The sequence below is a fragment of the Crocodylus siamensis genome, chromosome 1 (assembly GCF_052110815.1).
Source record: "Crocodylus siamensis isolate JL-2025a chromosome 1, ASM5211081v1, whole genome shotgun sequence".
Taxonomy (NCBI): domain Eukaryota; kingdom Metazoa; phylum Chordata; order Crocodylia; family Crocodylidae; genus Crocodylus; species Crocodylus siamensis.
In genome coordinates this window covers 367,337,345-367,350,949 of record NC_143395.1, presented here as the reverse complement: position 1 = coordinate 367,350,949, position 13,605 = coordinate 367,337,345, and the positions used below count along the sequence as shown (strand labels likewise).

The following is a 13,605-nucleotide window of genomic DNA, read 5'->3' as shown; positions in this document are numbered from 1 at the left end:
AAAGATCCTGGCTTCTTACTACATACTAGACACGTCTACACAAGACACTATGTCACCATAACAAGCTAGGTTGCTGTAGCTCATTGTTACAGCAGTGTAGCATCAGCAGGCATGAATTGTGTGCAGTAGTGTGTGTGTGTGTGTGTGTGTGTGTGTGTGTGGGGGCGGGGGGAACCTGTGTAGTGTTGGGATTGCACAGTAACACTAATTGCTGCACAGTCATTTAGCACTTGCTTAAGCAAGTACTTAATGTACTTGCAAACTACTGCATGGACATAGGGAGCTACTGCAGATTGTACTTGGTCAAGTACTTAATGACTGAACAGTAACAATTGTGCAGTCTGGCACAAGTGTAGATGCGCCCAGGAAGGCTTTCATATGTCCCTACACTGCAGATTGCTCATTGATATAATTGGCCATTTGCTTCAGGAGTTGGAACCAGGAATAACTTCTCATCAGAGCAAGATGCATTACAATATTGTTCACATGGTTCCATCTGTGCTGTGAAGTATTTTGGTATTCTGTCAGCTACCTTCCCCCATTGTTTTACATCTATTGCAACTAGCTGGCTTATTTTATCTATGAGATCACAGTAACCAGAAGCCACATCTCCACTGAAATAATGACATACAACCAAGTTACACCTCTGTGCTAATGTGCTCCAGGAATCAACATGTCTACCAGGGACATATCACTTTTTTTGGATAGCATTATGCTATGCTTGGCCATCATACTTCCAGCTGGACCCATGCTGAGGTTCTAGGTCTCCCCATCCTCTGAAGAGAGGCAAAGGTACAGAAAGTCCTAGTTTCTGAAAAAAGAAACAACAGCATATTTGAGGACGTTGCTATGAGAATGGCTAAGAAGAGTCGCAACAGGACACCATTCCATGTTGCATATGACCAGGAATTTGAAAGTGACCTGAAAGAAGGTTAAAGATGAAAAAGATTAACCAGCTCTTCATAGGATGGACACAGGGCTAAAACAGAGCTGGAAGAGTTTACGGATAGGATGCCAACGTAGACCCATGCTTTGTCTCGGACATGGCTGACAAACAAGGACATAGTGCAGTGTAGCTGCACTCCACGAAGATGCATGTAACAGTCGGCAGCTCTTGGGTTTACAGAAATCTGATCAAGACCCCATGTGGATGGAACTGGGCATAGGTGTCCCCATCATTATTCCTGACCAGGCTCCTGTCCCTTCAGAGGAGACTGGTAAGCATTGTTGCATTTTGCCTTTTATTATAAATGCTTGATACTGCTGTTGTCAATATTGATATGGAGACAACCACCTCTGGTAATGTGACTTAGTGGCCTCTCTGACTCCTGTTCCCTCTCCCTCAGTTCACAATTTCTCTCATTGTGTTCAAGAAGGTGATGCAGCCATAGGCAGTGAAACTACAATAGTTATCCGTCAGTTGGCAACGCTAGTCACGGCTTCACTCCCTGCTTTCTTCCTCCCTGCCCAGTTGCACCCTACCAATCAAGCCAACCCATGATATGGCATGCTCAATATAGTGACCCTGTTACATCTGGGTGCTTGGCCAGCTGGGCCCTCAGTCTATGCCTTTTTCTTTAGTCCCAAACAGGCCAGACTTAAAAATAAGAGCTTACCATAGAAATGTGCTTTCTAAGAGAGAAGTTTTCTATGGTTACATTACAAACAACTGACTGTGGTTTGATTGTGCAGGAAATCAATTCAGTTTGTTACAAGGACAAATCTCAACAAGGCATTTTCTGTTCACTGCATAACTCATCAAGGTGGGTTTTTTAAAGTAAAACCTTAGATTACAATACAGCAACATAGTGTGTAGGGTAAAAATAGTGTTTACAAGCACTTGACTTTCAAATGACCTAAAGCTTATTGCAAAACTGCATTAACAGCACAGGAAACTGTCCTAAGAGGATAGAAAATGGGATTGCAATACAGACACTTTTCTAATAGGAATACCTTCTCCCTGGTTCCCATGCTGGTGATTGCTGCTGTTCATCAGAACTATGTTTTCTGATGTTCTCAAAGGGTAATGTGTATCCTGCTGAGTTCTTCTCGGCTTTCATAAGTAGGTAGTTTCTTTGCTGTGGCATCATAGATCAGAGAGGCATTCTCTGGTGCTAGGACTGCCTGGTTGCACACGTGCCTTTGCAGTAGCTTAGCCTCAGCAGAGTTGCATCACTCCCACTTCTATCACCATCTCCAACCCATGGAGGTGACTCCCAGAATCATGGCAGTTAACTCTGACACTGCCTCTCTGCCACCGAATCTCTAGACCTGTGGGGAGTTCTGGGGCCTGGATAACATAGTCCTATATGCTGTATTGCATTGGCATACAGCATTATGCACTGGATCCAGCGCATGGGGCTAGTATGGGCTGGTCCACCAGACTGCACCTGCAGGCTGATCCCATGCACTGACCCCATACTGGATCAGACTTGCAAATCGATCCCATGTGTGGAATTCAGCCCGTGGACTGGTACTGTGTTGTTCATCTAGACCAGGGGGCTGGATAGGTTTAGCACCACTGGCTTATACAGACTTAAACAGAATAAACTATACCTGCAGATAACATTTTTTGCACTGTAAGACCACTGTAAGTAGGCCTACGCTAAGGCTTTTGCTGGTATAGCAGTTGGTTATGTTTGAGTGAGTGTTTTTGTTTTATACTCTCCTAACCAAAATGTCTCTCTAGGCAAATCTTGACAAAACTATAAATAAAGCTTAATAACTAATCTGTACATGGTTTTCATGCTGGTATAACTATGTCAGTTATAGGCATACTTTTTTTTATTGAAACGGTATACTAGTACAACTCCTGATGTGGAAACAGCTATAAGGATATCCCCCTTCCTTTATGGGAATATGTTATATTGGTTTAAGGACTTTTAGACTAGTATAACTGCACTCAAAGCTGAGATGGAAGGAAAATGTATGGTTATGGTATTAGCATAATTCAAATAGTACACTTTTGTGTGTAAACTAGGCCTAACCATATTTGACAACAAAAACAGTATGATCTTGTTAAATGCATTCAATTTAATATGATTAGTCTAATTCTAGTTTGTCACTTTATATTAGAGGTAGCTTTTATTGTTTTTTAGTGACTCCTCTTCAACTGAAATTTGATCAGTTCAGGTCAGACAATTCATGGCTCTTTTTAATCCACGTTGAGAACCTAACTTTTTTTTTTTTAGGTCAAGGAACATTAATTCATGGCTACATCTTCCATTTATAAAGGGGGGAAGAAGAAGAAGCTGTACTTCTTGCCTGAATATAAGTAGAATATGACATAACATGCACTACATATATCTGGCTTATTAATTAACTACAACTATTTCCTCTCCTGATTTTGAAGAACATTTATGTTGAGAAAAATTTAAATGTTAAATTAGTGAAAGCAACAAAAAAGGGACTTAAACGCTGGATAAAATTGTATCCCTTTAAAGGCATGAATTATGTTGAGGAAAGATTGTCAGACTTAGAAATAAACACTATTTTATTTTGTGGTGCTAAGAAGCCCGGGCAATATGACTCGGCAGGATAAGAGAGAATTAGGCTTTGTAAAGCCTCTTTAATACTCAAAGGGCATGTCTACACATGCTTTTACATGTGCCAAAACTTAATGCGCATTTGTCTAATGTGCATTAGGACAGGTTAGGTGTGTGTCTACACGTGCACGTGCTAAGGCGCCTTGAAACAGTGTGTGAACTGATTTGGGACTATAAAATTGGTCCCAAGTCAGTCGACATACATGGTGTTAATGTGCCTTCATAATGCATGTGTAGATGCACTATGCTTTGGCTATTTGTGCCTAAATTTGATGCATGCTTTTGCAGGTATCAAATGTAGACATAAATAGCCTAAAATTGCCATTTTTAAGGTGCATTAAGGGTGCACATTTGTAGATGTGCACCCTTAATGCACCTTAAATTGGCACGTGTAGGCATATCCAACACGTGTGTCTCAGCACTTCATAAAATAATGAGTTAAATGATGGGAACGCATTTCCTGAACAGGCAAAGAGAATGGGTATTTGTGCTCAACAATAGCTTGCACACTCAAAGATTAATGTCCCATGCATCTCTTAAACTATGGATTTAAGGGAAACACAATACCTTGTGTATGTCTTCTTCCCAAGGGTGAATTTCATCCTGTAAAGGCTGTAGTAGTAGTAGTAGTAAAAATAATAATGTTTGCAGATGTATGATTCTGAGTGCTTTGCTATTGAAATACAGAAATTATTTCAATATACCCACCTATATTTATCATGGAGGTAGTTACTTGTTTTTTTTATGACTGAAACATACAAATAGCAACCTGACTTGCTTTCTGTACTCCCCAAGCAATCCTGTTTGCATCTCCATTTGCAAATAGCATCCTTGTTTTCATCTAGATTTTGACAAATATTTCTAATCACAGTTACTGAATTGTAACATTTATGGAAAAAACATCCCTTCATAAATATCACACAGTGCCACATTGGAATCTTAATTGGTAAAATCTGGTAGAAAGTAAAATATTACAAATTGAGTGATAGGTCTAATAAATCTGGGATCTTGGGAATACCTTTTCTTGGGGGGGGGGGAGGGGGCGGAGATCCACTTTCATTTAATGAATTATTTGTTAAATGAACTTTTCACAATGCCTTTTAAAAACTAAAAGAAGGTAAAAAATCCACTAGTTTAGTAGTCTGTAATTGAGCATAGACAGTCTGAAGTGAATAAAATACCAAGCTGCGGCAAATGAATCTTAGCAAATGCTAATTCACACCTGTAAACTGCTGTGAATGGAGTAGTGATTATAGCATTCTCTCTTCATCCTTATTGCCCATTAAGGCAAGGAACAAACTTGTAGTGATAATGACTTAATAACCCATCAAGGAAGACATTTAGTGGGAATTGAAGCAAGAGTGGAAAAAGAACCAGGGACACATGATTTGATTCTTGAACTAGCAGCAGGAAACAGGTTGGTTGCACTGACCAGAAAAGTGTTTAGTTCTGGCTTTGGTCATGTATTATAGAGCACAGTTCTGCCTTGGTAGCATAGCAGGTTGTAACTAGAAGTTTTTTCCCTGTGATAAACCAATTCTAAGTATGCTAAACCCCACTAAGCTGCATGTGAAGCCAACATACTATATTTTCTCAAATATAGTATGCACCTTTTCCCCGAAGTTGGTGTATGTTTTAAGCAGGGAAGCTGTTTTACTTGCTGGAAAAATAGCACTCCTGAAGACGCTGCAGCTGAGCACTGTAGCATATGGCCAAAGCAGCAAGTGAGCTGCTGGTAATATCTTGATGAGGCCCATGATGTGAAAACAACACTATTTACAAGAACTTATCTAAAGAACTACTTAACAGTAAAGACATAACTTTTGCTTCTGGCTTTTGAAGGGTCTGAGGCCTAACAATGGGTGACATAGAGTGTGTTCTCCTGGGAACATAAACTATCCAGGAAATGGTAAGAAACAGTCTGCCACATCAGGAAGTTCCCAGTGCTACACTTTCTGGACACTGTTCCCAGGAGGACTTACTCTATGACACATAGTCAGCCATGACTGGGAAAATCATTTTTTGTACATTTGTCTTCCAAAAATAGGGTGTGTTTTATGGAAAAAATACAGTATTGAGGGACATTACCAGGCTGCTGTTTCCAAAGATATAGTGGTGAAGCTTTCTGGTGGAGGTGAAAATTAGGGCTATGGTATAGGCCTTGGCTTCAGTATATCACCTCCTTGAATGGTAGAAGGCAAACAAGTTAAATGCCCTTCTGACATAACCATGTCCAGATGGGAGGTTTCTAGAAGAGCTCCCCCAGCTAGTTGGGGTTGATAATTTTGCCCCCCTAGCAGACCTAGCTATATGAACAAAACCTTGTAATATACACCAAACCTAAATGTTAAATATTAACATTGACACTGGTGTATCATATTCCTTTACTGGACCTCATTTCTCAGAAAGCCCAAGGGTTCCTTATATAAAAGAGGCTCATGCTACATTTTAGACCCACATTTTACAAAGCTGAGGGCAAGGCAGGCAAGATATGGCCCATGAGTCAGATCTGGCCCACCAGGCAATTGCATCCAGCCCATGAGTGACCACCAACTAATTATACCCCACCCAGCCCATGCACTTGCACTTGGTGGAGTTCCAGGACCTGCATGACAGGGAGCAGTGAAGGCAGCTGATTCAAGGCTTCTGCTGGTGGCACATGAGTGCCAGAAGCTGCACCTACTCAGGGCCAAGCCCTGGGTGCTAGAGGTGGCTGGTCTGGCTGGCCTCCTTGCCACCACATGCAGCACTGGTTGGAACTGCATGCCACCAGGTGGCAGCACTTGCAGAGGATATGAGTGTCCCGAGTGCCTGCCTGCTGCTGCTGTTGCTGCTGGTGGTGGGGTTTGTGCACCATAGCGTACCCAGCCCCCCCCTTCACACCCCACAAATGCCACACACCCTCCACACCATACCACTTCACCCCCTAACCACACCCCTATATACAATATGAGGGAGACTTTATGTTTTAGTTATTATGCAATAACCTCTATATACAGTATACAAATGCAAATCATGACAAAAATATTATTGTAATAAAATTAAAATGTTATAGTAGGTATTTGACTTTTAGCATGATTTGTTTTGGGGGGGGGTGTTTCTGTTTCCAAGATAGCAACCCTCCTTTCCCAAAAGGAGTATTTCTTGGGGGCAAGAGGGGGGACTTCAAGTAGCAAAGGATAGGGGCAGGACTTCCAGTCCCAAGATGGTGACCGGGGGCAGGGTACTTTGACAGATCACCAAAACTCATTAAGTGGCTCTCCAGATGAAACAATTGCCCATCCCTGGCTTTAGGGAAATTCAGAACCAAAGATTCTTATCTCTAGGTTTAAAATTGATTACCCACCCCATTATCTTGCATTGTTCAGAACAAAGATGCTTCCACTTTCTTATTACAAGATCCTAAGTAATTATCTAGCATCTCTTAAATACTCCAAATAACCGCATGTTGCCTTGCACTAAATGAAGATTTGTGGCATGAGAGGCTTTCGGGGACAAGCAGAGATTTTTTTTTTCCAGGGACAGAGTAAATAAATGACAAAATATTGCTAAATGTATAGAAAGTGTCTGTTTAAATTGGAACAATTTAAACATGGATGGTCTCTTTCTATTAGGCTTATAGGCAACATGAAGCTAGCATATTTAAATGGACTGCCTGCACCATGTATTCACTGATCTTTTGAATTAATTGACATTTAAGGTAGTAGTGCTCAACATTCTGGCCTTGTAGGCTGGATGAGTGGCAGGGGATAGGTCCACATGCTGGATCTATACTGAGCTTGGCATGCAGGTTTGGTCCATGGATGAAAACTGTCAAGTGGAGCAATGCCATCTGGTCCACAAGGCTCCCTATGAGTCTGGCAATGTGGTGGTGGGAGAGCAACGGCAGTATTAATTGCCACAGTTTGGGATGCTGTGACAATTAATGCTGCCATCGCTTCCCCATTGCCAAATGTCCAGCTCTGTGGGGAGCCCTGTTTGACAGATGACACGGCCCTATGGGCTAGATTCAGCCTCTGGGCTGGAGGCTGAGCACCACTGATATATAAGGCACTAAATAGGTCTCCTCAGTGACTGGTTCTGTACTCCTACTCTGTCAGTACCCATTGCTCTATAATTTCTTAGTATAAGTTTTTTATTACAAAGATGACTGCCTTATTTCTCTTCCTAGTGACTAAACCAAGAAGCATTAACAATGCATGATTTCATTTGCCCGTTATTCTTTTAGCTAGTTAAGAGACTAGTCTTTTCCTCTAATTGAAGAATATTTCTTTAGCTTTACAAATTCAAGATGGAAAGATTGCTTGGGGGATGGCAGAGGGATGTACATAAATCTGAAAACTCAGTAAACTCAGAGGGGGGAATAATTGCTTTCTCTCCAAGGCTAAGTCCTTCCAAATAGTTGCATATAGTTGGGTTTCCAGGTGGAAAACATTACTTTCACATGAGCAACATGTATGTTAGTCTATAGCGTAAAGTCTGAAATATGAATGGGGGGTGGAAATTAACAGTATACTGTTCTAGTGCTTCTAACTGCCATCTTTGCCTGCCACTCCCTCTAGTGTCCTAAACATGTACTAAATGTACTCTTACTTGTGCTGGTGTTTAATGCATTGGCTTAGCGTTGCCCCAGTGCTAATGAGATCTGTATATTAGACCCAGGATGTCTGGAGACTTTTTTTTTTTTATTTTATCAGGAGAAATACAAGAGAAGGCAAAGAAAGTTCCTCTGAACTATATACTAGTTCACCCGAATATTAACAATCGGGCAAAGTTACCAGTAGCAACTACATACAGGCGGTGTCTACATCAGATGCCGTGTCGCTATGGCAACGTAGCAATGTGGCATCAACACGCATAAACTATGACGCCAACACCACTACAGTGACGTAGCATCTAAAAATAATCGTGCACCGCTGGGACTGTGGTACTGGTGAGCACTGAGCAGACATTTAGTACTTACTTTAGCTAAAGCTAGTACTAAATGACTACATACTACCAAATGGGCAGTTAGGGACATGTGTAGATGTGCCCACAGAAGAGAAAATACAGATGTACTCACTACCAGGTGGCCATGCCTTGGGTCCCTCAGATTCTGTCCTCGTAGGTAAGGAAAATTTCAGACTCCAACCCATATGCTTTTGGGTTAAGGAGTTTTATACCATTTAAATGTTTGCATTCCTGTAGAACAGTGTCTTGGCCAATCCAGCAGAATTCGGGGAAATTCTGATATGTGGACATTATTCCTACTAGTATTTGATGTGGTCATCAGGCTGTGCGTCTCAACTACTTGAAAATGTCCATCACGGATTCACCCTCTATCATACGTTAGTCATTGTGAATCAGATGAAATAGCTTCTGGGATATTTAATATGTGAAAAGAAATGTAGTGACATCCAGTACCAAAGGGTTCAGGGTACCAAGACTCCCTGGCGCATGTATGTGGGTGTCCTCCTTGTGGAAACGACCACACTTCCACATGATAATGTGAGGCAGGAGATAAGTTTTTCTCATCCCACAAAGCTTTTAAAAATGTTTCCCTTTCTGGTTTGCGATAAAACCCAGACCTTTAGAAAATCTGTCATAAAAACAAAGACTGCATGAGAGCGTGGAATAGTGGGTCAGGGGGTGCAGTGTCACCTGGGATGAGGGAAACTGAAGTTCAAGTCTCTGACTTTCCTCTTTTAGAGAGGACTTGGACCCAAGTGTCTTAGTCTATAGAAGAATCCTTTGACCACCTGGCTAGTCTGAGCTGGGTCAGTTTCTCCCATTGAAGCTATTCTACTTTTTGTATAAATAATTGAATATTAATTGAGCTGAAGAGAAAGTGACTCAATAACCTAGTTTTTTAGGGCTCCCACCTGGCATTTAAGTTCAAGTTGCTGGTTTGAATGAAGTAGAGCAGGGATTTGAATTTGAGTCTCCCCATCAGTTGTGCTCTCTCCTGACCTTTCTTTATCTCCAAGTCCAAAATTGTCATCCTGGACCATAGAGACCTTTCCCAACAAGATTTCTTGTAACTGATATGTCCTGCAAGGCATTGTAATCCCCACAATTTGACACTTAGTTTTCTGACCAAAAAAAATATATATATATATTGGAAAATTCCTGATCAGATCTTGTCAACCCAGCTCCCTGATGCCACTTACAGCTGAGCCCTGTGTATCTGAAGTCTGTACTGGGGGGAGCACTGGACAATCAAGGCCCTGTTGGATTTATCCTGACCTGACAGTACAGCTGACTCTCTATCACCTTTTCTCAGCAGCTTCTTCCACCAAAGTTACAGGTGGGAATCCCTACAGCTTCTCTCCAGAGACCCAGCACTACTAGGGAATAAGGGGATGCCCCCAGTGGGCAGAACCAGTGTGGGACTCGAGGCCTCTATGCCCACAAGCATATTGCCTACAAGCACTATGCTGTGGCTTTGGATACAGTAGGGTTCAGGGTACCCTACAGAGATCTGTTCACTTGTCTGGTTAGAACAAGAGTTGGTGCACCAAGATATTCCTGTCTCCCTGTTCTGTAATTTATCCTTGCTCCTGTAGTATCGCCAGCATTCATGGCTTCTACAGTAGGCACAGTGCTGCCCAAGCTGCTGACATACTCACTAATCACCACCCTCTCCTGCTTTTTTTTTTTTTTTTTTTTTTTATAAACCTCTTTGTGCTCCACAGTAAAAGAATGTGCATTGAATGGAGACACCCAGCCAGTCATGCATAACCAAACCTGTCAGCTCTCGAAGATTCATTGCTTGCCTGTTTCTTTGTATTGTTAGAACCCATGGCAAAACCTGCTGTGCACTAGTCCCCTTCTCACCCATAAGCCCCTTTGCAACTATTGAAATCCCAGAACTACTTTTAAGAAGGAATTCAAAGCTTCCCTTGGGGTGGATTATAATTCCAGATGGATCTTACTTTCCTTTCCCCACACTGTATTTCAGAGATGAGCTCTTAAAACTATCAAACCTTTTTCACCTCAGAGGAAAGGTGGGTGTTCAGCACTAGCTGAAGATGTGTTGACATCTTGAGCTAGTATGTATCCACTTAAAAAAAAAAAACTCAACTACAACTAAAATATTTGTGTCAGTGTTTTTAGCACAAATTATAAGTGTCCCATTCTGCCTCCTCCTGACATCAGTGATACAGTTTAGAACAGTGTTGCTCAACTTTTACCCCATGAAGCTCTATCATCCAGCCCCTGGGTTCCCCCTGGATATAGAAATTTGGCTTTCACAGTTAATTGCCACAGCTCTGCCACCAAATTTCCAAGTCCTATGGGCCAAATGACATGGTCCTACATGTAGGGCCAAGGCTCTGGGTGTGATCTGGCACAGAGGTTGATCTGGTATGTGGGGCCACGGGCCAGAACTGGGGCCTAATCTGACATGTGGGACTTGAACCAAGTGCCAGGTAAGCTCAATGTGCTGGATTGGGCCCCAGACAAGCTACCTACACCTGCTAAATTGAGCCCAAAGGCCAGATCCATCCTGTGGACTAATCCCACAACACTCATCTAGCCTGTAGGGCCAAAAGGTTGGACACCACTGATCTAGAATACTTATTACTATAACATTTTATTTTCCCTAAAATAGTTTATTTGCATCAGATCCCCTCAGCTAATGTAAATGGATGTCGCTGCTTCAACAGGCTACTCCAGTTTACAACCGCTGATTTTATTTATTCTTTATTTAGACCTCAGAACAAGATATTTCTATCTATACTTTGGTATGAAACAGGTGCTGACCCAAGTATTATGCTGTGTATACAAATAATTATAGTATTTATTATGTATAGTGCTACTGACATGCATGAGGCTTTACAGACAGAAAGGGAAACGTCCTAGAGATGTTGAAGTGTCCACTTAAAATCTCAGTGCCTCCCATTATATTTAAACACTGAACATTAAATGCTACTACATTTCCTTAAGGGGGCAGCATTCACCATTTTGTATTATTTTAATTTTATACTTATTTGTGATTATAAAAATCAATATAAAGCAAAAAAAACCCCCCAAAAATCAAAACGAGACATTAATTGATGGAGATTATTCATAGATGTTAGGGCCGGAAAGGATCTCAGTAGGTCACTGAGTCCGACCCCCTGCCCTGGACAAGAAAGAGCGCTGGGGTCAGATGACCCCAGGTAGGTGCTTGTCCAGTCTCCTCTTGAAGACCCGCAAGGTAGGGGAGAGCACCACCCCCTTGGAAGCCCATTCCAAATTCTGGCAGCCCTTACTGTGAAGAAGTTCTTTCTAATAGCCAACCTAAATCTGATCTCTATTAATTTGTGGCCACTGTTCCTAGTTACTCCAAGGGGTGCCCTAGTAACTACAGCATCTCTGATTCCTTGCTGCCCTCCCCTGACGAATTTATAGGCAGCCACAAGATCATCTCTGAGCCTTCTGTTGCAAAGGCTGGGGATCTAGATCCCTCAGTCTCTCCTCATAGGGCCTTGCCTGCTGGCCTCTAACCATATGAGTGGCCCTCCTCTGAGCCTTCTCAAGATTCTCCACATCCCTCTTAAAGTGCAGCGCCCAAAACTGGACACAGTACTCCAACTGTGGCCTGACCAGTGCCACGCAGAGGGGAACCATCACCTCCCTGGACCTGTTCATCATGTATCTGCCAATATATGATAAAGTGCGGTTAGCCTTGTTGATCACTTTGTCTCATTGACAACTCCTGTTCATCTTGGAGTCAACTAGGACTCCAAGATCTCTTTCCACTGCTATACTGCTGCAAAGGTCATCCCCCAGCCTGTAAGTGTGTTGGTGGTTCTTTTTGCCCAGTTGCAGCACTTTGCACTTGTCTTTGTTGATCTCCATCCTATTTGTGATGGGGCCCCTCCAAGTGCGCCTTCACTAAGTCTGCACTAACAGTTGGTGGGCTGGTGTCCCTCCTGTGTCCACCTATGGTCCAACTGGGGGTTTTGTCTTGGTCTGTGTCTAGGAATACCCTGTGAATACCCTGTGATGGGTACCCTTGGTACCCCCCTGTTCTGATGTCTATCAGACCCCTTAGTGCTTACCTTAATGCTTACTTGGGCTGATCCAGTGCATTGCTTGTGGCTCACTGATCCTAGGTTTTCCTTATCCTCTGGTTTCCCGTCCCCCAACAAACCTCGTTTAAAGCTTTTCAGAGGAGATCAGCCAACCTGTAAGAGAACAGACTTTTACCTTTTAGAAGAGAGATGAAGTCCATCTCATCTCAAGATCTCTCTGTCATGAAAGTGTGGATCGTGGTTGTAAAAGCCAAAATCCGCATGATGGCACCAACTCCGGAGCCGCAGATTGACTTCCCTGATGCTGGTGTCCTGATGCTGACGGCAACTGCTAATTGGAAGGATGGATGAGAAGACCACCTGTGCCCCTGACTTCCTAAGCCTGGCCCCCAGAGCCCTGTCTGGATGCATGATGCAGTCTGGACTACTCCTGGCTGCATCATTTGTTCCCATATGGATGAGGGCCATGGGATAGTAATCAGAGGGCTGGATATGGTTAGGAATCCTTGCACTGATGTCCTGGGTCTTGGCTCTGGGTAGGCGGCAAACCTTTTGTGCTGTGGGATCTGGCTGACAGATAAGCCCCTCTATGCTTCTCAGGAGGCAATTGCCCACCACAATGACCCAGCATCTCTTCCTCCAGCTGCTTGGTTGTCACTCAGATTGCCTGGGGTTTGTTGTAGACGTGTCTTCCCCTGCAGCTTCCTCTGCTGCATCATCCTCCAGTGCTGCCAGGGCTTTGTATCTGTTCCCCAGTTGCATTGAGGAAGCAGTCACAACTGCACGCTGTCTTATATTTAGGAACACAGGAACTGACAGACTTGATCAAATCAGTGGTCTCTGAAGAGAAGCATCCTGTCTCTGACAGTGGCCAGCACCAAACATTTTAAGATGAAGATGCAAGGAACCCTGCAGTAGACAGATCTGAGATAACCACTGAGGTCAAGAAGAAATTCCCTGGAAGCAAGTTAACGATTAGGCCCTAACGGAGACAAGGTTATATTCCTGTCAAATTATTTAATTTTATATCTCTTATCTATAGATGAATATCTGCCCATAAG

At 42.7% G+C, this 13,605-nt stretch overlaps 1 long non-coding RNA gene across 1 annotated transcript in view; it reads right to left on the bottom strand.

Moving 5' to 3' along the window:
• The window catches only part of LOC149875025 (uncharacterized), a 48,375-nt gene that overhangs the window by 6,793 nt on the left and 27,977 nt on the right, over window positions 1–13,605 (bottom strand). Inside the window, exon 2 of the long non-coding RNA XR_016439020.1 lies at window positions 12,572–12,697. This is a non-coding gene — a long non-coding RNA (uncharacterized LOC149875025). The remainder of the gene's footprint in view (window positions 1–12,571; window positions 12,698–13,605) is intronic.